We start from the raw sequence: 25,584 nt of genomic DNA on the forward strand, positions 1-25,584 counted from the left end.
CGTAGATTCTTAGTATCGTGATTAGATTTTATGTCGTTGTCGATCGTGAGTGCACGACTTCTCTTCTGATGTGCACCGCAGACGGCGTACACATGCGTTTAACCATGAAGATAGTGAGAAAGCCTTCAATGGGGAAAGTTGGTGCGCTACAGTGGAATGCGCCACTGTTTGCAAATACAGCGTTTCCATGTGTTCCCCCACCCTTTCGTTCAAATAATAAAAAAAGTTGACAAGCGCTTAAATTGCAGGGGAAAAAAAAAAGAAATGGCGGCGTAGCGACGTCATTTCCTCCTCCGCGTTGTACATATACGGATGAGTTCCCACGTTGGTGGAAGCAGCTGTTTGTGCCACTTGGGGACAACGACCTCTTGTAAGAGCGTGTCCTGCCACAATGTTTGCGGAGGGATGCCTCAGACACATCGGAATGCGTGTTGTTGTCGTCTGCGCGGGCGTTCGGACGGAGACAGCATCGTAAACAGCTTCTTGCGCTGTGACGAGGACACAAGCGTGCCAACGTGCACAGAGGTGCGACCGGCCGGACCGACCCTGAGGGGGGCTTTTTCTACCGGCTGTTCAACGCATAAAAGTTCTTTCATCGTGTGTACATTAAACCGACAGTCTTCCCGTACTTTTATCTATCCAACCCTCTTTGTCACACACAAAACGAAGCAGTTGAGAATGTGGGTCAGATCGAATGAAAGCGCCACATTTATTAAAGGTTGGGCGTTAGCGCCGCGAAGCAACTATGGTGCGGTGGACAGACAGAGGGGAATGGGAGATGGGGGTTAGTATGCGTCACGGCCGAAGGCAGGGCGAACTGTGCCGACATCTGCTAGATTCGAACCCACTACCTTGGAATAGACCGTTTCAGAAAATCCCGCTTTTAACTGTGGGAACTTGTGTTATCGGTAAGAAGGAGAAGGTCTCCAAATTGTTTCGATTTCTCCTCTCTCGGCCCATTGTCCACGACGTGTCAGCGAAAACGAAACGTGAACAACTGTTTTATATTCGTCGAAAAGCGCGCTGTTCACTTTTGGACAGATAGGGCGAATTTTCCTGCTACCTTGCAGTCATGCCTAACACAATTGTCGCATTTAGAATGCATTGGCTTCTTTGTAATTTCCGAGACAACGTTACAGGACACGAGCGTTTATCCCACGTTCCCTACAGGCTGAGAGGAAGAAGTCACTACGGAGTGCACTTTTTCAAGCGTTTCTGGCAACACCACGACATACGACGGTTGGTGCACCTTACTCGATTTAGCTCCTCACCGGAGGCGTCTAGCTTCGTACGCGTACGAGACTCCCCCCTTGGTCGGAGGGAGTGCTTATGCAGTCGATAAAGTTTACCTGACTTGACACAACTTGGCAACCTCCAGACGTTCGGAGTAAAATTCTCGGAAGAAACGAAAGGCCGAACACTGCTGTCGTGCTCTATCGTTTGGATTCAGTCCCAACATCGTAATTGAGTCTGCCGTAGGAGTCGTTGGTATTCAGAAAACCGTGCTGACCTTGACGAGGCTCTCAGATTTGTATCTAGGGCAGAGGGCTTTTTAAAGGTTCTCAGACCAGCCCGTTTTCAGCACAGTGACGTGCATTGCACCATGAATTCGAGTAACTCGGGGGGAAAAGGTGCTGACGCCAGGAATCGAACCTCGGTCTTGGGATTTCCTGTCAGATATGCTACCGCTACACCACGCGGTGTCGTGGTGTAAGATCCAGGTTCGATTCCTTGCGTCAGCACCTTTTCCCCGAGTTACTTGAATTCATTAATTTATGGGCGTTGGAGGCTCACGTTGTATGTGGCCAGCTTCAGCCAATTCTCGTTGTTTACGTGCATTACACGTTCGTAGCAATAACGAGCCCCTTCCGGCAACGTGGTTTCATTTCCTTCAACTATTTCAAAGGCTTACGTTGTGCGTCGCGTCACCAGCAGACTTCCGGCTTTCGGAAGAGAGCGTGGCAGCCGAAACGCAAGAATGAAAGGCAAATTTCAAAAAACCACGTGGCTCTAATGCTGGCCACATTTCATGTGATCCTCAACGTTCCGTGGTCTCACAACTGAGTAGCACGTTATGTACACCTTCTTGGTAAAGTTCAGATAACGGCTCTTGCTACCCAAAGGCCGAGCTCCCTTTTGCCGAGAGGAGACGTAACTTCACCGTATAAAACACTCCATCCCGAATGACGTCCTTCTCTCTCCCGATTTATTTAAAACGGCAGGTGTACGACTTTCAGTGAACTTAAGCAGTTACGGTAAGTAAGTCGTACGCTCAGCACTTTCCACAAATCAGGAGTGATCGCTCGTGCAATGGTACGCCTTCGTCGTTTTATGCCGGATGAAATTCTGTTCAGGGAAGACAGCACGCGCTAAAGACCAAAAAGGTGACCCGTGCTTGAAATGTGGCAGCGGCTGTGCTGGTGGAAATTTTCCTCGTATTTTCCGCAGGCGCTTTCGGGCAAATGCCGGCACGTCCGTGTGAAGTCGGCCCAGGACACACGATCGCCCTCAAGCAGCAAGACCGGGCAAGCAGATGGCTCGGAAAAACACGTATCGAGAGGACAAGCGTCCGTGGCGCGGGTGCACTTCGGGTCGCTACCGAGGAGTCGAATGTGTCAGCAATAAGACTAAAGTCGTGTTTCAGCATAAGAACGGCACGTTAAACCCCGCCCTATATGCTTGTTTCTATTAGCTGCAATAGCTAGCCGCATCACTCTACGTTGTGATAAATAGTGCCGGAAAATTTATCCAGCAGAGTTAACTCTGTTAGCGGGTTGATCGTGACGTAGGAGGTAGTGAAAGTTCGCTGGTCATTTCTGGTGGGAGTGTAAGCAAGAATAGGTGGTCAACCGTCATCGACTGAGAGGACGCTTTTGTAGGACCCAGTTTTGTAGCTTCTACTTGTCTGTGGCGCTTTCGTAGCTTTAATGTTACGCAACATGTGATTATTAAGAGCGTGCTCGGACAAGGTGTCAAGGAAAGGAAAAGGGGGAATTAATTTCACTGAGAGTCACCAGAATTCCTAGAATGTTTTAGCACCACACGGCAAGACCCCACGCAATGCTTTGCGATTGCCCACACTACTTGAACAGTATGCGGCAAATTTCGGTTTGAAAATCTGGAAAGCACAGCCAAAATCATGCCTGCTGCAACACGCAAGCTGAGGTCACTTACGGAGAGCACCTGGTGAAGAGATATGAACCTGGTCGGACAATAAAAACCACAAACTGCTTGCAGGGGAGGTTGTATGCTCATCTACGGGAACACTGGTGATGCCCCTCACCAATGCTCTGGAGCCCAAACGAGAACTATACTCCCACGAACCCACCGTTACCTATACGGACAGTCGTCGGTCCAACCAGTCCCACACCTTTTGCGGGGCAATATGATTTTAGCTGTACCGCCTTGCAAGGGAAAGCTTTCGTAACGGACTTCTTTCAGCCGAATAACTCGCCAGCTTATACTTTTCCGATATGATAAAACATTCGTTTGTTTGTTGTTGTAATCGTCGAAGAATCCAGCCCAAAATAAGGGTTCGGCGACGTTGTTATATGAAATAATGCATCACGTTCGTGTCTTTTGATTTACAACTCGTTGTGGCCAGACTTGTGCCCGTTACTCGAAAAAAAGTAATTGATTACCGTTACTTGTACGGAAAAAGTAACTGATTACCGTTACCAATTACTGGACTCCAAATGTAATTGAGTAACGAGTAGAAAAGTAACGCGTTACTCCGGTCGTTACTCTGCATTCACGCAAATTATACCAGTCTTTGTGTACCTCAGAGGGGGGAAAGAAAGAAAGAAATCGTTCAACAGCGGAACAACTGAAATAACACGAAAAACAAAAACGCGCAGGACAAGTAGATCTGTACGTCTACTGTATTTATCGCCTGGGAAGACGTTGACCCGATTGTGGAAGAGCATTGCGTGGATCTTCCCATGACTCACTACACCTCCAAAGCTACCACAATGGTACCACCACACTGGTGTAGTAAGAAATTAGGGAGAGAGGCCCTGAAATTCCATAACCTTATTACAATGACCTCCGCTTGGTATAGTAGAACGGTCCAAAAAAGGCTCACTGCACGAGGGTCTTGACTTGGGGCAGAACATCTGAAAGATGAGTTAATCTCTACCGGAAAAGTAAACAATTACTGAGTAATCGATTACTCAGAAAAGTAATTGATTATTCGAAAAATTACTTTGACAGTAAAGTAACTGATTACTCTAAAAATTACTCATAAAAGTAACTGATTACAAGTAACGCAATTACTAGTAACGCGTTACGCACAAGTCTGGTTGTGGCTCATAATTTGTAAATCTACGTTAATGACTATTCGTGACTATTCAACAGGAAATCTTCTCTTCCCCAATAAGAAATCGAGAAGACATCCAGGAAAACCTGGTATAAATTGTACAGAACAAGAAACGTTTCTTGGACTGTACATTGTTTGTGTGGTTCTGTTTCCCCTTGATATATACGGAAGTACGTAAATTAAGAGGTGCCTGGGGCCTTCCTGAAAACTGCAAAAAATTGAGCATATAGCATCGCTTTCCATAAAGCTCTCCTTGTAGAGTTACGACACGTACACGATGATTTCCCATTTTAGGAGAACGAGGCGACTGATGAGTCAACGTCAGGACACTCATTGTGATGTCAACCGACAGGAAGCTTTGACGGGAAGCCATGGGCTTAACAAAACAACACTCTGTTAACGTCCTTTCTGCAGTTACTAGCTATACACAGTGTGTCTTTCACTGGACTCAACCACTGTATATTGTACAACAACTGCGGTAAAATAGACTCGCACACTTCGTCATGAAAAAATGAACATTTTAGAACAACAGGATCCTGAGCGAAAGTGTGTTTACAGATCACGCTCATACAAAACGCGACAGAAATGAAACTCTACGTATCACCGACCATACACACTTGCAGAAGGAACTTGGGGAAAGTAAAAGACAGCTAGTTCGGCTGAGGGATCTCACGGGCCACTGAGAGGCTTACAAACACCGTATCCAGACACACCAGATCATGACATCGGTCGTCTGGACGTGATGAACTTCAAGTTAAATGTTAAAGTTAAAAGGAAAATTATGATCCCATGTATATGACATTTATATGAAAAAAAAAGGCATTCAGAGGACAACGAGGGCAGTAAGAATAAGCGAGACCTGGGGTGCAAGTTTGTAGCACAAGCATATGAGCAATTTATCATGATATAAGGGGTTTTAGATGTAGGATCCTATAGGTTTCATAAAAGATAATACAAATAATTGACCTTTGGAGCTTCCACCGTGGTGTTTGCTCTACTTGCCACGGGTGAAACCTTTACAAGATATGCCCATTCATGCTTTCATTTAGTGTCTGTCGAGGCATCTCGCACGCACGGCCATGCCTTCGTATTCGAGAACGCGACGGCCCAAAACCGGGATGCATGGGGAAGAAATGTGCGAAATCTCGAAAGCCAATAAGTTCGGTTACCACTATCCAGTGAAATCATGGAGTTGACGCGGTGGCAGACGACTAACTAGTAAACCTGCACAAAGTTGTTCGATAGGCTGAAACTAAAACCTCGCATGAGGATCCCAAATAAATTTCAGTATGTGCGTACAGCTTGGTACAAAACGTTTGCTCGTGGCGAAGCACTCCTCCTGCTCTGCACAAGCTAGATGCCTGCGTACCCTTGTCGATTACACAGCGCTCTCCTTCTCCAAAATATGCACTTGATCAGAACGCCGAATGACATTTAACTTAATCGAGGAGTAAAGGAATACGAAATGTGGTAAAACACGTCAGGATCCGGCAACGAGCAGCGTGAAACACGGAAGCTTTACATAGGCTACCAAACTAAAATCCTGTCCCACTCACAGTGCCGGAGAAAGAAATCAGGCCCACTTCTATGACGCGTCGCCCGACCACCACGCTCCAGTGGTGGCAACAACCCCGACGAGCAAGCAAACAGGTGCAACGCACGTGGTGCCAGCAGCACGTGCACGCAGCGAGGTGCAACCACGCGACGGGGGAGTATCTCACACTAGTCACACACCAGCAAGAAATGCGTAGAAAGGTCGAACGTACACCTGCTGCGCTTGTCCACTACAGGAAAATGGGGCCGTCCCTGCCCACGCAGTCCGATGTGCTCCTGTGTTGCTCGCCGAAGTTGGCCGTATTTTTTTGTGTTCGCTTGTTTATACGTCGTGGCTTGCACTTCGTTATACTATAACTCATCTGACGCAGTCACCGGAGTATGTAACAGCTCTCTCACATCCAACGTGATGCGAATTCGTCCGTGCTTTCCCACTGTTGCATCGCAACAAGCACATTTACGCTAGAGGCATCGTGGAAATACTTGCATGCAGAAATACATATCCTGTATTTCAGTGGCGGATTGTTGATAGCACAAGAGGCTTTCTGACACTTCAAATAAAGAGATATTGTCGGTAAAAATTAACGAACTGATGACGCAAAGCAATTTAGGGGTCAGAAATATGCTCTCGCTGAGTTTACAAAGCAGTTTTCAGACGCTCCCTCAGCGAGAACTGTTCTTGTAAATTCACAGAGGGTTCAGAACAGATGGTTCGCTTGGAACTGCTCTGCAATCTCATGCCCGACGTCGCTCAGCACAGTACAACAGATGCAGCAACCTGAGTCACATGAGCATAGGGGGCAAATATAGCGCATGTAAGGTCCTTCTTGGTGCACAAGTGCTATCTTTACACCTGCCATATCCAGATTTGCATGCATAACACAGAAACTAGCACCGTGAATGGACACATACTACGACATACAAAGTAGACATTTAGGAAAGAAAACTAGCATGTATGTAAGCAGCTCGACCCATGGACATGCTGCTTTCATACAACGAAAGTGGAATGTCTACTAGACTCACCTTTTTTCCAACCGAATTACCCTCCCGACGATGTGGGTTCCATCTCACATCATTATGTGAACACCCGAAACAGCCCTGTGCCGCAAGCACTACTCGAGCCCATGCAAGGTTCTCCTTTTTTGCTTGCACGAGTGCAAACAACAACAGCCGTTCTTTAGGTCTTTATAGTACCGCAAACAACCCTCAAAGCCAGCTCCTCTGCTCGACTTGGAGTTGCTATAATGGCTGGTACCGGTTTCGACTTTCTTTTTCTTTAATCGAAACCAAGCGGACAACGCGTTCCTTTCTCTGTTTTTACCACTGGCGGAAATGTTTTAACACAGATTCATGCTCCCCGTTCGCGACAAGAGATAAGGCACTTATTTTTACACACGATATAGCTCCACGCATATCTGTATATATTCTTGAATAGACTTTATCCTATCGTGAGCACAGGCACGATAAAACGTAATTTGAGCGACCAGAGCAGTGGTCAGCAGAGTGATAACCAACCGCTGCTTTTGCATACGTTTGTTTGTTGCTGTACGTTTGGTTGGGGCTTACGTTTGCAACTTTTATGCTTACAACAGCTAGGATGAGCGCACACCCAAGCGTTACCACCACTACTAAGATACCAGTTGTGCTACAACATCCGGCTGTGTCGTACACCAACGCAATGCCTACGTTCATGTTTACTGCAGTGAAATATTTACGTTGGGCGAGCCAACCCACCTCACTTTGGGGCGTTTGTCCTCTCGACGATGCATGCGGTTCAAAGAGATGCAGCGTCCACATGAGTCGACTGTACAATCACCGGTGAGGTACCACCACGGTTGCTAGACGGAGAAGCGCGCGTCGCCGAGTCACTGTCATCGTCTGCGAGACGCCTGCCTTTTCCGGCTCCACTTCATCAGCGCTCCATTCCAAAAGGACGCGCACACAACAATGCAGACGTCGACGAACTTACACGCAGACGACAAGCGAGCGCGACCCGCGTCCTCGTATGCTCGTAATAACCGACTGGCTCGTCTGCTACGAGGCCGCGAAAAAACAAAATCGACGCGGTCAAAAAAGTAACTCGCTCATGCCTTCTCTCTTTCTTTCACCCTTCTCCATTTTACCCCCGGGAGCGATTGAGAGGGGAAGGAGAAAGTTGTGCATGCTCCCACGTGCCACGCTATGAAACTCAAGGTCACACTCGGAGAGTGAAGCGCGAGCCTGGAGACCTCTCGCCCTTTCTCCGCTCCAAGAGACACCTATGGAGAGCGAGGGGGAACCGGTCCCGGGGATTTCTCTCTCCCTCTCCCGTGGAAATGAAGAAGAAAAGGTGGCTCTCGGGGGCGCACAGAAGCGCGAGCTTCAACGTTGCTCTTGCACGCGGACCGACCCGAGTGGGCTTTTTATTTGTTGTCTGGGCCGTGTTGCACGTGCACTCGTTGTAGCCCCGGAATACGTTCCTTTGGATTTTTGTGGCGACCGCTGCTGAGAGAAATGGCAGGTGCATCATTGTTTGTGGCCGGGTTGCTCGCCGCGGGAGGGGATCGTTCGATCGGCCGCCTGTGTCTCCATTTCGCAATGATGATAGGTCATTTCACCACCAGTTAGATACACAGGGGTTCGACACGGAATGCGTGCTATGCACGCTGGTGGTAGTCCACGAGAGGCCACAACGTTCGCATGGGAAAGTTCTCCCTGCATAAATGCCTCGCAAGACCGGCCATGTGCAACAAAAATGTACTGATTTCGGCCTGTTTCTCAATGCTTCGCAAAATGAACTTCCTCTATTCGTTCAAACGGGAGATAACTATTCGATGGAGACATACCGTGTTTCCAGAGAAGCGCTCGACGCGACCCACGATTCAAAGGAAGTCGCACTACATCTCACCGGAAATTAGCTGTCCGCGTCGGAAATTCCCTCGGCTCAAGCGGGACGCGATACTCTGGCTTCGTAACCTGGTTGCGAGCAACTTTTTCTGTAGATACGGAGAATTTCACTTTCTTGTAGATCAATGCAGGGACACCAACTCTTCTGTAGGACGGCCGGAAAGCGTGGGGAGGAACTGTGTAGCTGTGCATTCGTAATTTTTACGTTCTCCTCAACGCCTGATGATTCCTATATCGCGATGTTGCTCTTGACGCTTTCAGTAGAAAAACATCAGTGATGCGTCGTTTGTCTACTCATTGCGGTACTCATATTCCTCATTTCCTCTCCAAAATGTGAAGCTGTACGCTCAGAACTCGTGACGACGAGGTAGGGCAATTTAACAACGCGCTGCACCATGAGGAATACCGCAAATGCAGCGCGGTTTTTTCGCGCACGTAGCACTCAGTGTACTTAGTCAAGGAAACGGGGAAAGAAAAGGGGGGGTGAACGGGTTAACTACTAATGGATCGCAGAGCTGTCAAATCTCTTGCCTGAACTCGGCTCGGTGTGACACCGAATCCGTCGGGAGCGGTTCAATATTACTGTTATGGATTGTGCCTTCAATAAACTAGACACAAGAACAGAAGTAAAAGAGAAAATAGGTAAAAGTTGTAGAACACACGCCTAATCTTAGCGTGCAAAGGAAGGAAAAAAGACATCACACACTGTCTGCGAGGCCGCCTTTCTATACAAATATCAGCCGTGCGTGCGTTGCAGGCTTCGATCGATGTGTGCTCCGTGATTGCCCACGGTCGCGTCCAATGTCTGATGGGACCTCATGTTCGATGTATCATTTGAGGACAATACGCTCATACACTGGGGAAACGAACTTTCAGTGAATACCACTTTATTTCCGTCTTTGCCTCGTTTCCTTTGAACTCGACGCATCCCATAGAGGGTGACAGCTTGTTCCACTTTGCGTACCTGAGATCCAACGTAGTTTGGAAACACTCGCAACGATGTGTTCTGAAGGCACAGAATACGCTGCTACTAAAAGGTGATGAACGACCGTAAAGCGAGCAAAAAGCCACGTGTAAGCAAAGCAAAGACCACCAGTGGTAACCTTTCCGTGTCGCACTTGTGCTCCTCTCTCATTCCACATAGCCGAAAATGAATCTTGGTCTTGAAAAGGAGAGTTGTTAAGTTGTTTCTCTATCGTTTCCCTGTGTGCAAATGAGTGATACCGTACCTGTGTTTACTAATGACAATGAATGGTCGGTCATTGACAGATTCTCGTAGGATGAGTCACCGAGACCTTTTGTACTGCTACAAGTGATGCGCGCTATCGAAGCTTATTTGGAGTGTCATTGTTTCGTTTGTTGAGACCTACGAGACACAAAAGTCAGCACAAAGTCAATCGTCACATCCCAAGAATGTCGCGGTCGTAGGTTGCCCCATACGCTGCTAGATTGATTTGGCTTTGAAAAACGGTCGTTCTGTGCGTATTCTTTTATTCAACGTTCCAAGTGAGCAAATCCTATAGTGGTCATGAGAGAACTGATGTTCTGAGGCTGGGTGTGTTAGCCGGGTGTGGGGGCTAGCGGCTAGATATGTTAGCTTAGCTCAATTGGTAGAGCCCTGGACCGGCAATCCAGAAGATGTGGGTTCGAGTCCTACAGGTGGCTAACCTTTTCAGTGACTTCCATCTTTCACCTAGAGTGGTGTTTACTCTCGCGATTAAGATGAACGGATGGGCAGCGTCAGAGAGCTTCATCGAGTACTATTTCGTTTAACTCGAGCCTATGCTTTCAGAGATGAAGCATCACATAATGCACCACTGAAATGTTTGATGCGTTGTGTAGAGAAGTGAGTGTAAGTCTTTGTTCGGATGGAGCACGATCCCCCGATTTGAACTCTTTCGTTTCGATTCCCTCGGCACAAAGCAACTGACTCTTTCACCGTCCCGCGTTTCCCCCGCCTCAGTTGAGTAACCCAGAAATGGTAGAACGGGAGAATGGTTTAGGGATAGTGCAGCATGTCGCCGCACAAATGACGCACCTTACGTGGAAATCGACTTCTAATTATACTGTATACGGCCAACGGATGCAGATGTGAGGAAGCGGCCGCAGTAGGAAGCACAGTATTCAAGGAGTTTACCACTTTCAGCTTTTCTTTTTCACTGTTTTTTATGTCGTGTCTATTTCTTTTGCTTATGTCTTACACTCATCGAATCCTTTCAAGAAGGGACCGCAATCGACCCTTTCCCGATGACCTTTTAACTTTGGAGCGAAGTATCGCCGGGCGTGACTGCCGAATCCCAATTCCCCGAAGGCATTGAAGGTTCCAACCGGCGCGTGTTTCAGTGTCCAAGATCATCGCCTTCCATGGCAAGACTGGAAGGTGACCCTGGTTCGAATCCCGGCAGCGGCTGTGCTGTCTGTCTGTTTTTCGCTAGGTTTCCCTTAGACGCTGTAAGGGAAATGTTGGCACAGTTTCCTATGAAGTCGGCCCAGGACGCTCGGTCCTCGCCGAGCAACATGCCGTCACATCGACAGGCAGATCTGTCGGAAATAACCAGACCCGTAAAAATTACTTTTCCAAAGTAATTGAATTACGATTGCAATTACATGTTCACAAAAGTAATTAAATTACAGTTACAATTAGTCATTTTCTATTGTAATTCAACTACGATTACAATTACTGAAAAAAGTAATTGCATTACACTGAATTACATTCACAAAGTTGACTGCAACGGGCAAACGACGTGCAAACTGCAGGATTTGTTGTACATATTTATTGCGCATGTTCTGAAAGATGGTGATAGTTGTGCTCGTGGTAGAAAAACAAGTTAGAGAAATCTTACACAAGGACAAGTCTCTAGAAACACCGAACACCACAGTCAAAAGGCTTTCTTTCTTCAGGTATGTGAACAAAGTGCGGATCATGAGTGCACCTTGTAACGTCCATTGGCTTTCGAGAGTAAGGTATTCTCAAAGTTCTTGTCTGTAAGGCTGCCACGTCTCCTTGTCGTAACAAGACCACCAACCGAAAACAGACGCTCCACTGGTGCACTGCTGGGCAGCCCAACATTGTACTTCATGAACACCTCGAGCACATAAGGAAGATATTTCAAGCACTCTAACGACTCTGAAGTGCGGGTCGATACCCACAATTCGTACTCCTTTTCCCAAGGCGCAAGAGTTTTTCTCCTTCCACATTCAAATGTAAAAAAATCTGTACCGAAAAATGTACCGATCTGAATCACGTCTTTGGGTAATTACTGTGAAAAAAAAAAATGAAAAAGAAAACGGTGTGGAACTAACCCAAACTTTAAACATTGGGCCTTCCCAAATAGCGTTCAAAGTAATTCCGAAAGTAATTCAAAATGCGTTACGCGTTACTTGTAAAAGTAATTAAATTACAGTTACAATTACATAAAACCTAATGTAATTCAGGAAGTAATTAATTACAGTAATTCAATTACTTGTAATTAATTACTTTACAGGTCTGGTAATAACGCGTCACCAACCAACCAATTCGCCGGCGAATTCGGTTGTGCGGGGGACGTTGTGTTGCGTCTTTCGTTCCCCTCTCATGGAGTGCTTTTATTCGTGGTGAGCAATACGCTTTCGCTGTAAGTTGTTCATAAGTGGCTATAGAGGCCCTGAAATCATCCTCATAGCCAGCCGTAACGTTGCAACGGGACAGTCGCTTCTCACGATCATGACTGGCGCAGAGCTGATGACTACTACGGTAAGTGTATGAACCAATAGAAGCCGTAATAAAATATCTAACATCCGATACATCAGACGAACGTTCATGGACTGAAGTGTCTCGAAATGAAATAGGCGCCGCAAGATAATTTTCCTTATTGTAAGTGAACAAATTACAAAACGGGACGGGAATTGTTGCTGCAAGAATGGTAAGAAAGCACGCGAGACAAGGTTTCACGAGAAGATGACAAATTTATCTACAGCAAGTGCAACAAATGGGTTATCTCCGTATCAGACTTCTCAGATATGTTTAACACCTTGTTTCTGTGTGTGTTCTTTTTACATTCCCTGGTCGTTTTTCGTCAATTTCGGATATAGTTGACCGTTCCATAGCCGGCTGGTCGCAGGTACATGTGTCATCTTTCTACACCATTTATAGTTATCGGGCTATGGTTCACTAAGTGATTCCAAGCTATGAGCCACTGAGCTGTCCTTCATCTTGTAAGATAATGTCAGCTGTCGAACCTTTCCTATTTAGCTCATTCTCCCATATTCTCAGCTTGCCGGAAGAGGTTGACCTTACCCCCCAACTCCGCTTGACTGCATTCGGCGAACTGGGATTCGGCAGATTGGGCTGTGACCCCGCAGGGAAATCAGCGCACGGGGATTTGACACGCAAGAGAAACGGCGGCGGGGGAAATGAGAGCGGGTGAATCGTGCTACACCCGTCTGTTCTACCCGGTAAGCAGTTGAATCGCCTACGCGTTGGTTACATGATTTCAACAACAGGTATAATGATGATGATGAATGAGGAAATTCCCACCCTAGTTGTGGCCCACTAACCCACTACCGACGGGACTGTATGAGATATACAGTCATGGCTTCAGAGCAGTTAAGCATTACCGCAATCCGCAGCGAGGAACAGCTATACTGTACACCTGCACCTCGGCAACTTTATCCTGACCTCGAGCTTGTCCCATTGTTGTTTCACGCGTTGTGTGTACCACTGGTGTGCAATCCTTTCTCACTGTGTGTTCGAATACACGTTTGGAATTTCGACGTAGAGTATTGATTTGAAGTACGTAATTTAAATTTCGGCCGTCGGGGAAGCGGCGTCATCCTCCACTTCAAGCGGATCGAAATACCCAAAGCTCCAAAGGGCTGTTTCACGTGGTCACTTATAAAACAGTGTATCGATTCGCGAACCCTCGTTACGTGCGTACAGGAGTCCGTTCTGCTCCTTTTGTTTAGTCGCGAGCTCTCTCCTTGTTTTCCATGAAAGCGCAGCAATGGTTCCCGCTGTCAAGCGCCCATCCCCTCGATTCGTGCGTGGTGAATCGCCGGAATAAGTTCGTTCCCTGGAATCCCTGCGCGATGAACGTTGTTTAGTCATTTCCCCTATCCTATGATAAACAATTAGACCGGACTTCGTCAGCACAGGTCTTTCTTCCTCCAGTGACATCCCCTTATCCCTACAAGCCCACCCAGTCTTGTCACAGTTGTTCCCCTTTGTTTGACAACGCCACTGTTCTACATGCTTCCGTCTGGGTCGAGAGATTGTTTAGTCTCGTTTTATTGAAGGTTCTTCCGATAACGTTAGCTAGGATCGGTAACCTTGGCCCTTTCCGAGGTCGCCTTTGTTGCCCGTGACTGCTGAAGTGACTGCGTGAGCTGCTTCTGAATAAACCTCAGTTGCTAGTTGAACGCTTCCCATGTGTGTGTGTGCTTTATCCTTGTGCGTTCTTTGACCACATATAATTTCAAGGAACACGCTCGTCAACATCCTTCACCTTCTGGCATTGCATTGGCGATATTCGCACATCCTAAGCAGGCTTGATGGTGAACAGTGCCCATCTGATAGGCGACACAGCCAGGGCTCGAGCCGAGGTCCCAATTTTGACGACGTCTATCCTATCCACTCGGCCAACCTTCGGAAAAGTCCAACTACATTACATAACGACAAAGCGACGTGACAGAAGATATGCAAACAGCGACAAGTGAACACAAACATTCGAAGTTAACGCATTCAAATTCGTGCCTATGCGTGTTCCGGCGACCGCAAAACCGCGAGACTCTCCTCACATCTCGATAAAGCGCCTAGTGCGTAACATCGATTGGTTACTCAACACCTGTATGCTGGAACAGCTCAAAGGGCGCTAGGACAGCGGGACGTTTCATTCGGTGACGTCGGAAGTTCCTTCACCATGACGGGGAAGGGGCCAGCTGAAGTTGGAACAATTCGTATGTAGTATACATAAGGAACCTTTTCAATACCAGCAGATGGCGCAAAAGAACAACAGGCAGTGCAGAATGAATGCAAAAAGCGTCTACTTACGGAATTCGGTTAATAAGAGAATGACGGGAATAAGGGAAATGATCATTTTCTGTCCTTGTCTCGGGCACCGTCCTTTTGTTGTCTTTCTCTATGTGAGTAACGGTGGTGCTTTGTGTGACCATACTATGGGTTATACTGTTTGGCGAAGTTACAGGTTTTCCTTAATAATAAAAAAAGAGGGAAAACCATGCGTGCGTGAAAAGTGGGTGAGGCCCCCGCAGTCTGAGATCTGCCCCCACCTCCGACGTCCTTGTTCGGTGAACAACCGTAATGGAAGTTCAGGGGATCAAATGTATCGGTTTTTCGCTAGCACTGAACGTGTTGGCATTTCGTGCACAGTTTCTTCTGATTGCAACGGTCTTGTGTAAGAGTATGAGTTATTGCAGAGCCGCTTAGAAATTATCTCTGAACTCCAGTTTTGTGTTGCATGCGGTTCGCAAAAGCAATCTTCCGAAACTTCGATTTCAAACGTCCTGCGCAGAACTTTCCACTGCACGTAATGCAATCCTAGCACCAAAAACAAAACAAAGAAGCGCGCGCAAGAAACGTCTATAAAGTGTCCTGCGCGCAAAAAAGCCTGAACGCGGAAAAAGCTCTCAGCGAACCGTCGCAACATGTAAGCTTTGCAATTTTTAAAAGCTAAAACAGAGAAAGGCCCCCCGCCTGAAGAGCTCGGGCCCCTGATCCTGCCTGGGCGCCCTTTGCCAACACGGCTCGAGAAGCCAACGTCACTTTCAGGATCTCCTCCTTTCCACGAATCGATTCCGACAACCTTGGGTCGAACTCCCCGTGGAAAGCGCGTTTACCAAGGTCAAAGGCCTCTATAGGATGTATGTTCTCTTTGGATCCCTGGAACCCAGGGTACCAACTGCCAACTCATCGCGGTCCACGCTGTAACTATGGCAACGGATTTTCCCTCGCCCAGTGAAATTGTAATTTCGGATCGGTGCTGCTCACAGGGACGCGGGTATTTGTTCCAGGGCAAACGCTCTGTAAAGCAACAAATGTTCACAAGACAATCGTTCTTATCGTGCATCCTACTCTGTGCACGGAAAATGTACGTGCTGCATTGAGGATAGCATCAAAAACAAATACAGTTTGTGACGTTACATACCATTGCAATACCGTTCGTAAAAGTAACTCGAGCGAACTACTTTTTAATGAATTTTTATAACGAAAATACGTTGCCTTTTAAAAGTAATAAATTGGTTTTATGATTAGAAAAAAGAAAAGAAAAGGAACTCGTTTACTACTGACGTGTTACTTACCACACTGCTCAGGTGGAAGCGTTCTTGCAAAACATGATTGTGCCAAGCTGATAAAAGGCTGGCAGTGTATCAGCATGATCAGGCTTACATCACCCCCTAATAGTGTCGCCGCCGCGCATACCGGACGGATATGACATGTTGCTCGGTTATAAACGCAATGAGGAGAGTTTGCTGGACGGGGAACAATGATACAAACTTAAACGTGTTACATGACTTTGTTACGCCACACACGCGCAATTCATAACGCACTTTGACTTAATCACACCATTAGTGTTTCAGAAAAAAAAAAATAATAAAGACGGAAGCTTTTTTTTGTATTACCCAGGTGTGAAAACCAAGTGCTGAACAACGCTTTCATAGATACGATATCTAGAACCATCAAGTGACATGTCGTATCGACACGGATGGCAATCTGTGAGTGCACTGAAGTGGAGCAGACGAAGCGCATGCGCCACAATCTGGTGCCGTGTCGCCAAAAAAAAAAAAAAGCTAATAAAAATAAATATTGCCCACAAGCACATCTCACTCCTGCGCTCTGCGCCTCCTGACCTCTCCTTGCAGTTGCAGAGCCCCACGCATGCTCGATCGGATTGAGGTCCGTGGGGGGATGCCACGATATCCCACCGTTAAAAATCCCAGATGTTCAAAATCCCAGATTTCTAAATAAGAGCTTTAATATGAAGAATGGCGCAATGATAGTGTTGAATAATACATATTACAGAAAAACCTCGCAGTATTGCGCGATTCTGACGTCGGTAGAAGTCATTGTCGGGAATAAAAGCCAGTTTTTTTGGCGACCGTTAGGCTTTGCATGGCGGCCACATCAGTGTCAGAATTTGGTTAGGTTAGGTTACTTTTCAGAGGTTAGGTTAGTTTAGGTTGTTTTTGACAGTTCAGCACGAGGTTGAGGGGCTTCCCACAGCTGGGCACGCGCGCAACGCTATATGCTATAGCGCCGTTTGGGATTCTGAACATATGGGGTTTTAAACGGTGGATTCTTAACGGCGGCATTGCTCCACGATGCGGGCCATGCGTGGATGGGCAGTGTCATCCACGCAGTTGAAACAGGGGGGGGGGGGGGGGTTGCCCACGTTAGCGTTTCCCATCCCTTTGTGCTCCGTCTTCTCCAAAGCCGGGAGGCGTCACACATGTCCAAGATAGGTGCCTCCTCCAGGTTTCAAGAAATCGGGAGACAGAACGATATCATTCGGAATGATGGTTGACTAGGAACGTGTTGTGTGATCACGTTCTGTTTTAACGGTGCATGTACAGCTTGGGACAAAAGTTTACGGAACACGGCTTTGGCGTGTTTCTTCAACCAAGCGGCGTCCAGCAAGCTGTCAGAAAGAGATCGAATAAGAAACGGGTGACCGGCTATTCTATCCATCTCTCAGTATGCATGTCCACTCCTGTTTTACTGATTGTGTTTCACTCCAATGGCGAAATGTTACACCCCGGTGTTCCGTAAACTTTTGTCCCGATCTGTACGTGCGGGGAAGATATGACGGAATGGTTCCCGGAAAAGTCGCACATGTTTTTGAAGGATGCCGTTACGAAGAGGTGGTGCAGCGAACGTGAGCCCAACATGATATCCATCACACCAACACTTCGAGGCTCGAACATCCCCGAAGTGGATCCACTTCGGGGATGTTCGAGTGGGTTGAACCTGCTACGGGTTCCTTCCAGGTGTTCACACGTCGCTTTCCAGACTGAACCGTGATTCATTAGTGAACACCGCACGGCCCCATTGCCCTTGTGACCGTTACGTGTGTACTCTACACAACTCCTACCGCTGTGTTCGGTGGGCCACGGTCAAGGGTACGCCCCGCATGGGCATCCACGCATACAGACCATGCCCGTGCAACTTTCGTACACGGTGTGCCTCGATCCCTGTGGCCGCCACCAGGTACCTGGATATGTCCCCCGCTGTGCTCGTCTTGTTTTACATGGCGTTGAGCTCGGGAAGTCACTCCTCCCGAGGCGTGTTTGCTCGTGGACGTCCATGTCCAGAGCATTGACGGACATCTTCTCTTTCCCATTGGAAGCGTCTCTACAGTTTAGAGACAGTGCCGACCGCAATGTTTGGCGTTTGCGACACCTTCGATTGTGATGTCCCTCGAGACGCCCCAATAACTCTACCCGGTGTTATGTCATCGTGGTGAGCACGTCGCCTTGCGCCACAGATAGCTATGGGTAAGCCTGTAGCAGCCCACAGTAATCACGCAGCGGGATCTGTAAAGCATATTTGCAAAAGACAGGTGCGGACTCCACACGCTCGTCAGTTACATTATTTTAGCGTGACGGTGCAACCAGTTTCATGGCATGTCTCCAAATTGTGTCAGCGGAAACGACGTACCTACAAAGCTTGGTGAAACTGCCTTGAAGGGCGCAAACCCTCAACTTCCCGAAGTTTTGAGCACCAATGCTTATGACAGGGATCCGCAAGCACAACACGCAAAAGGACAGTGCTTTTTAAACTCCTGTAGTGTATGAGTCATTTGCATGTGTGGCAAAAAGAGGGAGGCCGGAAAAATAAATGAAGCTCCGGGTGACATATATGAGACTTCATAATAATACAGCACTTCGTTTTCTTGTGGCGCAGATAAAGGAAAGAAAAACGAGTATTTTTTCCCTTTTTCTTTTTTTCGCCGAGCCACACTCGATGGAAAGTTGCAACTCGAGCTCTTATTTGTCCAACCAAGATGAGAACAACTGATACCTTCCCGTCTGGCTTCTTTGAGCGCGCTTGTCCCAGTTTCAGAGGTACTCCATTATTTACGGGGTAATTATGAGTGGAAGCGTACAGCCGTATGCAGAGGAAACGTGTTACGTGTATCCGCGTGTTCGCTCCGAGCAGAAAAAATACTAACTAACAATGACACGAATTAACTTCCGTTATTATAATTCAGCAGAAAGAAAAGAAAGTTAAAGCATGACCAGAAACTAACACCACTTTTTCTTTTTTTTCTTTCAGTGCGTCACAGCGACAGGTTTGTGCATCGTTCGTTGAAGCAGAAAATCCCAAGTTTTGTGCCAACTTCTGTCGTTTGAGAATGCCACTGTGCAGAAAAAGAAAATAGTGACACGTTGAGAAAAAATAACGAAGCGAAGAGGCTAATTTCTTGGTTGTTTGTCTGATCATGGAACAACAGCTACTGGGCGTTTTTGGCGTGTCTTCCCACTTCGCCTATTCCCATTTCGCCTAATGCTTCTTATCGGATTATCTCCCAATTCCTCGCCATGTTCCCTCCCCCGGAACCACACAGGGTCCCAGTTCGCCTAAGGTATGTGTCAGGCAGTCCCATTTCGCCTACTGAGGCGTGTCACGTGAAGAAAGAATGCGGTTCTACTTTTTCATTGCGCCCTGTGCTTGACCATCACTGAAGATCGCATTTTAAGCAATTTTGTTTCTCCACTCCTATCGTGCCAACCTCACCTATACAAGCACGAAAACACATTCGCCGTGTTGAACGAGGTTGTATTTTGCATTCAAAGTTTTCACTCGCGAAGCACGAAGCCAGATGATGGTGATGGGGATGGGTAGAAGAAAAAATGCGGAGGTGAATGGGGGAAGCCAGAAGAACTAAACATATCTTTAAAGGGTAACGAGCATAGTTCAACGACAATGTTCAGTTCAAGTGCTGTCGGCACAGTTCCCTCTGAAGTCGGCCTAGGACGCATACTATCCCCCTGTACACCACTGCTTCCTGCTGTTCTCTCTCCATCTTCCCACGTCTGTACGCCGCTCATAGCCACAGTTGCTTCGCGGCGCTGACATGGAATGTAAAAAGTTAATGAATTAGATGTCCGACAGCCTTCGTTCGCCGACTTCAAGTTGCTTGCCTTCTCGCCGCGTTGTCAAAAACAACACTTCTTGCTCACTCGTTGATGCCTATGAGCAAATACAACCGAAGATGAACAGTTTTGTCACAGCTTGGTCACTCAGCTTGCCGGTCGAAAGGAAGAGTTCAAGTTGCGAGTTGAAGAACCTAGAAGGGGCAGCCACAACTTCCAGACTAATGCAGCGTTATTCTCGCTCGGGTCTCCGAAAAGCCTTCGCCGAGTTGTGCGAAAAGGCAATCAGAGGTTGACACCACTGGGAAGACAAGTGATATTTTGACATTTTGATTGGAAGTGCCGAGTCAGAAAATACTGAAAAGTATTGTATTGTTTGCAGTGTTATTCACAAGGCTTGGTGAAAAGGACAATATCTCCAGATGTGCCGTTCGAAGAAGAGTTCGTAGACTGTCGAGCCACAAGCGCCGCGGGCCTGACTCTGACGCAGATGCACCCCACTCGCCCTCTTAATCCTAAAAATCGCATTAGGCGAAATGGGAATAGGCGAAATGGGACGTAACCGTCGGAGCGGTGATGTGTCAGAACTTGATTCTGAAATCGCTTCCAGCTCACTTCATTGAATGATTAAAGTCCTCGCGTAAGCCTGCCCGCTTACAGATGCATTATTAAGAAAACGGAACAACCGAGAGGACACGCAAACGTTGACATGACGCACATTCGACAGCAATCGATTTCTGTAGAACAAATGGTTCGTGTTACGGTACTCAATCAATATACTTGAGAGGAGATATCGATCGTGCCCTTGGGCGCTCCACAGTGCAAGGGGTGATCGCTAAGCTATGCATGAGATTCTAAGGAGGGTACGTAAATAATGATTTGCGCTATTTACTTCGCGAGTCGTCGAGACACACGTTGCATGTGCAATGTTGTGACTCCCTGGCCAACCGTAGAAGAATTACTTGTGAAATCGTTACCCAGAAACGAAGCTTTCTTGGGCTCGCATTGTGTGTTGTTTCGCGCACCTCCAAAGCACATATTCACTTCGGAGTACAAATTCGTGCCAAATTCACGTGACTTAAGTGAAAGCGGGACACGATAGATCGCGTACATATACGAGGACTAACCAAAAGTAATGGGGATGGATTTTTATTTAAAAATGTAAAATACTTACTGATTCGAAACTTATAGTTACGATCGAAGTAGTCCCCCTTCCGAAACCACACACAGCGCTGTTTCCACTGGCCCAAACAGTTTTTTAAGCCTGGCTCAGAACTAACAAACACACTGAAACGTTTCCTTTCAACAGCAGGAAAAAGTCACACGGGGCGACTCCCCCTGTTACTGAGAAGTTGTGAACACGTCAAAATGCAGTTCAAAGTATAAATATTCCAGGGTGTTCACGAGATTCAGACGAATCTGATTTGTTAGTTCTGAGCAAGGCTTTAAAAAAAGACAGAAAAAATAAACTGTTTCGGTCAGTGGAAACAGCGCTTGCGCTAAGTGTGTGGTTTCGGAAGGGGACTACCTCGATGGTAACTAAGTTTCAAATTGTAAGTATTTTTTTAGCAAAAAATCACACCGTATTTCATTTGAACCGTCCGAGGGAAACCGAAGGAAAACACAGTGAGAGCACATTGGCGCGCGGTCACTTGGCCGCGATAGCTTGTAAAGAAGATTATTTTCCATTGCTCCGTCTTCGTGTGCTGGAATAGGGGTACGAAAGTGATGAGTTGATTGATTTAATGAAAAAGGGAAAACATGGGTGTGGGAGTCCCGATAAAGTCGGGATAGGCTACCCCAGGACACGTAAACAGAAGAGAAGGTGGAAGAACAACGCAAACACCCAAGGGAGAAAGCGAAACAAATGCAATCAAATATGTCCAAGAGGCATAACAAAAACTAACTAATGAGTGAGTTCAGTTAATGCGGTCATACAGTAAGCGATGAGCCGACATTTACGACACAGATTATATGAGCGCTTACAAGTGATGAGTTGGCATTTGCGCGTGTTCATATAATCTTCAGCGTTTGCACAAAAACCATTGGACCGTTACAAGTGCTAATCGCGAATATAATCTAAAACGAATCATATTAGTAGATACGCAATTTTGGAAAGATCATCTCCAGCGTTCGTGTTCGGTTGAAACTGAAGAAGGCCAATTTATGTGTTCCGTGAGACAAACGCACGAGGAACTGCGTTGTCGCGTGTTACGTTTCACTTTTCGTCGGAAACAACATGAGACAAGCATGCTTAGAAGCACACTCCAAACTCAGTACGTAACGGTGCCTTACGTAAATGATGTGCTATAACGAGGACATCACCACAAAATGCTGTCAAGTACACGACAGAGAACAGCAGTGACTGTTGCGCTCCCTTTCCTAAATGAAAATTTCAGGATGAACTCCGTCAGTGAAGAGCACTCCATTCATGAACTGGTGACCTAGTTTCTCAGAGCGGAAGGCGGAGAGGCATCCGTCTCATCGATTTCTAGAGGTGGGTCCCCAGCCGCAACAGGTGTGTTCCATGAGCCCTAGTCGACGCCATCTGCAAGCGCGGGTCACGCCATTGACTCCACGTTGTGACTCCAATTCAGGCAGTTTTTCGGGGCTCTTCGTAGCACGAAGATAGTGCTGGACGCTGGAGATATGGGACAAAAGGTCGGCCAGACTATGCCGGTTGTTTTCCATGCAGGCACGAAGTCGACAATACATAATACTTGGAAGAATATCGCAGAAAGAAGCACTAGAGTATATCTGTAGATATAACTCGTTTCCAGCATCTGGGACGTCCCTCATCGCAGATGCTAGAAACAAGTTATATCTACAGATATATAGGTACGCTAGTGCTTCTTTCTGCAATATTATTGTGGACTTCGTGCCTGCATTATGTGGCCATTGATCGTAAAAGATGGTCTACCGTAGGGTGATTTCAAGCAGAGCCAGACAGGGTGGTCCGATCTACCTCTCAGATTTTTCGAAGCACATTGGAGGAGGAAATAGGTGAAAATACCTTATAGTTGTTTTTCAGAAAACCTTCAAGACTGACCATTTCGAGCATGCGCTTCCCTGCAATTTTCAGGCCTCGTATCATCGTAACCATTAAAGCCACGCTGTTAATTTTTTCCGCACTTATTGCCTATCTGCTGCAGTAGTGTTTGCTCTATCTTTGAGGTTCTAGGTTTTGCAGGTGTCCAGATAAAAAATCGCAAAGTCGGATAATTTGCAAACAATCGCACTTTTTCGGTGCGAAACAGCTTTTCTGCACGACTTTAAACGCCCTTTCCATTTACGTTGTTTATATGTGTGTTTATATCTTGCAACACCCCCCCCCTCCAAAACAGGTCAAAAATGTCCCCAAAACCAGCAGAGACAGGTGTCACAACCCTACACGGAATTCCAACACCCCGGAGATGAAAATCGTGCGCAAATCCCTGAACGGTACTATACACTTATAACGGAAAATGCCCTGCCTATTGTAGGCCTGACATCTGCGAAAATGTCATGGAGCAGCATTGTGTTCCGCAGACTGAATCATGAGTGTAGTGAAACCTCGTCTGGAATACGAACGTCTGCACCTGCAGCAACCCCGGCTGTGACTCTCAGAAGAGGGTTCAATGAATTTTTGTACTCGTAGGAAAAGCGCCAGACGGAGAAATATAGTGCGCCATTGTTTTAATGTGTGCTCTTTTTGATACGCTTGATACTTTGTTACGCTGCGTGAGCTTGGCGTGCCGGTGTGGCATCAACGAAAGTAGTCGAAAAAAAAAAAAAAGGAGAGAGAGATGAAATCTGACGCCGAACTGCGGTGCTCCAGTTTGAATTATACCTTTGCCAGATATGGAACTGCGCAGCAGGACAAAATGGTTTTCAGTTTTAAACGTTCAAAAAATGTTCTCCTCCAACCGTTTAAAGGGACACTCCAGAGCTGTCGACTGATATTTTTAGATTAGGATTGCCCAGATGCCATATGCGAAATTTCATTCAGCAAAGCATGATATCAACAGGAAAAACGAATAGTGCGCAGGTTCACATCAAGAGTGACACATCAAGTCACACATCAAGTTTCGATTTCGCGGTGACGTAAACAATGGACAGTTTAGTGAGTTTTAGTATAACGTACGCTGTCGCCTTTGCGTACGTAAGGGATAGCGTGGTGGTTCTGCGCAATGCGCAAAGCTCTGCTTGTGTCTTGCGCGTGCGCAGAACAACTAACGCTATCTGTTACGTACGCAAAGGTGACTGCGTACTTCATACTAAAACTCGCTTTTTAGTGTATCGTACGCTATCGCCTCTGCGTACGTAAGGGATAGCGTACGATGCACTAAAACTCACTATTAAGCCCAGGGCATCTTGGCCGACGTCACACGGCGGTTTGCGACCGAGATAACGCTGAGCGAGGACCGTTTTGAGATATGCGGAATCAGCAAGTTTTGGGTCGAGTCGGTGGCTTCATTGTTTGGTAGAACAGAAATCGGAAGTTACAAACGTTGACGTCCCACTAGCGAAAGCGCTGGCCATAAAAGTCAATTGAAAATAATCGATTGCGGATGATTTTGCACCGTGATTGCGTTGATTTACCTTTGGCTTGAGTTGATGCCGTGAAGGCACGATCAGAAATCGCGCGGACCAGACGGTCATGCCCACGCATTACAACTTGCCCCCCCCCCCCCTCCCCCAAACTGTTTTTGCTGGATCAACTCCCCGTCCAATATGGTTGCCACAGGTTAAAGGAAGCGCAGTGTTATTTGAAAGGTCATTATCAAGCAACAGAATTACACAGACGAACAATCGAGTATCATAAAACGCCCAAGCAGCACAATGTACTGAAAGTCGAGTGCAATAGGGGTGGACGGTATGTGTCTTATCAACATTCTTTAGTTTCACGAGTCTGTTCAAGGCATTTCACCTACCCGTCCACCCCTCTTGCACTCGACTTTCAGTACATTTTGCTGCTTGGGCGGGTGCTGTTTAACTGAGTAAGTATCGCGCGTTGAAGTTGTCTCACTTTGTCTCTCTGTAAACATTCTCGGTAGTCTCAGTCTCAACGGTCTCGATCTCTGTCAATATTAATACTCATTGGGAATATTCATTACTTTTTCAGACCAGCCAAACCCTGCGGTCGTCCAGGCTGTTTGACTTCACATCGATCTAAACCAAATTTCATTGGCGGTTAACTGGAAAAGCGTAATTAAACGCGTAAGAGGTCGAACTGAAAAGACAATTCAGGGGTCAAGTAGCCTGTTGTCCACTGAATCACGCGGCAGTAATGAGACCACCTCCGGGAAGCAAGGTTACGTTTCCATGTATGTAGGTACGTACTACCTGCCCAACCAGTCGACGTCTCTCCACGGCGGCTGCCCACACGAGAGAGGCACGGACGGCGCCTGGCTGCCGCGCGCAATCCGGAACAGCGCGCGTGCGGAGGTCGGGTGACCTTTCTTCCCTCTCCCCGTGCAAGCGTGGACTACCACGGTTGCTCCGCGTTTTGTTTGGCGACAACGCGCACACTTATGCAAGAGGTTTGTGTCTGTCCTTTGGGTGAAGCTATCCCAATTACACTATGAGACAGTGTTTGCAAAACGATGTCCCGCATATTCCTGCGTACTTAGGGATGTGGCGGCCGTCGAAAAAGCCATATAATGCGAGAAGAATGCGACTGCCACATTTCAATCTTTCTTGTGCTTATAGGCACCTTGAAGCTTGTGTTGTGTTCGTCATAGTTGTGTGTTCCA

General features: G+C 47.0%; 1 protein-coding gene across 4 annotated transcripts in view; it reads right to left on the minus strand.

Annotated features, from left to right (window-relative positions):
* Nucleotides 1-25,584, minus strand: part of LOC135377716 (ataxin-1-like) — a 142,469-nt gene that overhangs the window by 30,732 nt on the left and 86,153 nt on the right. The window contains exon 1 of one of the 4 annotated variants that reach the window (XM_064610333.1): nucleotides 7,607-7,952. The exons of 2 other annotated variants lie outside the window; for them this stretch is intronic. The gene's annotated coding sequence lies outside the window, so the exon portion shown is untranslated. Of the gene's footprint in view, nucleotides 1-6,895; nucleotides 7,132-7,606; nucleotides 7,953-25,584 lie in introns of those variants that run through there. One more of the 4 variants, XM_064610335.1, reaches the window with a different exon arrangement.

This window comes from Ornithodoros turicata, chromosome 1, assembly GCF_037126465.1.
Source record: "Ornithodoros turicata isolate Travis chromosome 1, ASM3712646v1, whole genome shotgun sequence".
NCBI lineage: Eukaryota > Metazoa > Arthropoda > Arachnida > Ixodida > Argasidae > Ornithodoros > Ornithodoros turicata.